Source organism: Monodelphis domestica, chromosome 2 (genome assembly GCF_027887165.1).
Source record: "Monodelphis domestica isolate mMonDom1 chromosome 2, mMonDom1.pri, whole genome shotgun sequence".
Lineage (NCBI taxonomy): Eukaryota > Metazoa > Chordata > Mammalia > Didelphimorphia > Didelphidae > Monodelphis > Monodelphis domestica.
Window position 1 is genome coordinate 11,596,426 of NC_077228.1, and position 1,955 is coordinate 11,598,380.

At 45.5% G+C, this 1,955-nt stretch overlaps 1 long non-coding RNA gene across 1 annotated transcript; it reads right to left on the bottom strand.

The window, feature by feature from the left end:
- Nucleotides 1-352: 352 nt before the first annotated feature.
- LOC103093392 (uncharacterized) lies at nucleotides 353-1,730 on the bottom strand. Its single transcript, XR_461075.2, has 2 exons — nucleotides 828-1,730; nucleotides 353-504 (listed from the first exon to the last, which is right to left on the bottom strand). It is a non-coding gene; the product is annotated as an uncharacterized LOC103093392 (long non-coding RNA).
- Between the last annotated feature and the right edge of the window lie 225 nt (nucleotides 1,731-1,955).

Here is a 1,955-nt window from a genome sequence, read left to right on the forward strand (position 1 = left end):
ATCACACAATGGCAAGAACTCAGAGGGACAGCACCCCCCCCCCCAGTCACGACCTGATCATTCCGCTTAGAAACCAGTGAAATGGTTATAACTATTTCTTGGCAAAGTAGTAGTGGCTGTGTGAATCCTATGATTGTTTAAGCTGGCAAATCTTCCAACAAAGCGATACCCATATTTACAGAAACATTCAAAGTGAATCACCTTTTCTTGAAAACTGTTGGCTCTAGATTTAAGTGAAAAAGACCTTAAAAGTCCAGCCCTGTCATCTGACAGAGGAACAAAGAAACCCAGAGAAGTTAGGAGACTTAACCAAATTCACATGTCAACAGAACAGAGCCAGGATGCAAACACAGGAGTTCTAATAACAAGTTTTAGTTGGTTGGGTGATTCGTATTCAAAGGGAACCAAAATGACATCACAGGTGATGGATGTCTTTTGACCCACTTGTTATTTAGCTGCTTTATCCATCCAATTGTTTACCATCTTGTTGGGAAGAATTTGGAACTGAAAATAGGAAAAGGGGGATGTCAAAATTGTTTCTACTTGTATGGTGGGGGGGGGGGGGGGGGGGGGACGGAATACAATGTTGCTGAAAAAAACAAGTGACTCCCAGGCAAGAACTCCTTCATCTCCGGGCAGTCCCTCTGAGACCTCTCCCAATTCATCCTATCCATAATGGTTTCTTTGCAAACGGTCTCCCCATTAGACTGTGAGCTCCATGAGAGCAGGGACTGGTTTTTGACGTTCTGTTTTGTTTTTAATCCCCAGGGCTTCGGAGAGTGCCTGGCACATAACAGATGCTTAAGACGTGCAGTTGTCTGACTGACCTGCTAGTGGAAACTGACTCTGGTCCTTTCCCACTCCCCAATCCCCGACGGAGAAGCCAGACTTCAGGAATAGGGTTTTGTTGTTTGTTTGTTTGTTTTGGTTTTTTGTTTGTTTATGGAAGTTAGCTTGAAGAGCTGTGAAGGGCTGCGGACTATTGGAGCTAGAAAGGCTCACAGAGATCGAGCTGGACGCCTTCGGCTCCATCCTGAGGCTCAATACGCATGTCGGGGTGGGAGAAGAGCTGGAAAATTCGCTTTTGGGGTACTGGCTAGAGGGACCCGGAGAGATGCAAAGGCAACAGGAAAAGGGAGCAGAGGGGCGGCCAGTGAAAAACTAGGTACTTTGACGTTCTGCCTGGAGTCAGTCCTAACATGAGGAAAAGGGAAAGAAACATTCTTCTTCCTCCTTTATTCTATAATCATTTTATCTGCGGGGGCAAAAGAGAGCGCAGACTCCTCTCAGGGAAAATACAGAAATTGAAACTTCAGAAACAGCAGCCTATAGCCTTCTCCTCCTCTGATTGGTTGAAGTAAACAATGTGCTCTACTCTGATTGGCCAGCGCCAAATGAATATGTAACATAATGAGGCATTGCTGACCCGCTTTCTGCTTAGCTAGCTTTCACGTATAGAGGGTAACTCTAGTGACCAGCCAATTGTGAGCGAGGGGAGGGGTTTTCTTGCATCGAGAGGAGAATAAAATGGGGGCTCTCTCATCCGTTCATCCTCCTCTCATTTGCTGGCTGCCGAGTAGTGCGGGGTCTCAGAGGATGAAATTGGCTTAGACACGCTGGCAGCATTCAAGATTCTTTTGAGGAGGTCCTTCCTCTTTTTTACTAATAGGACTCCTTCACTGCGAACTTTCCCTTTCCCCCTCACTTTCTACTTTGGCATCACTCATTTCTTTCCTCCAGGCTCCAATAATAGGACCCACTTTGCCCTGATCTCCCCTTCCCAGCTCTTCCACCAAATTGCTTTTTACAATAATCAAGCTTTCACCATCTCTTGGTCTTCAAACATGCTCACTTATCCCTTCCTTAAACATTTAAGCTTTTATGATCCTATATCATCTTTCTCAGCCATGCACTCATTTGTACAGATTTGAATACAGGACCTCTATCTCCAGACC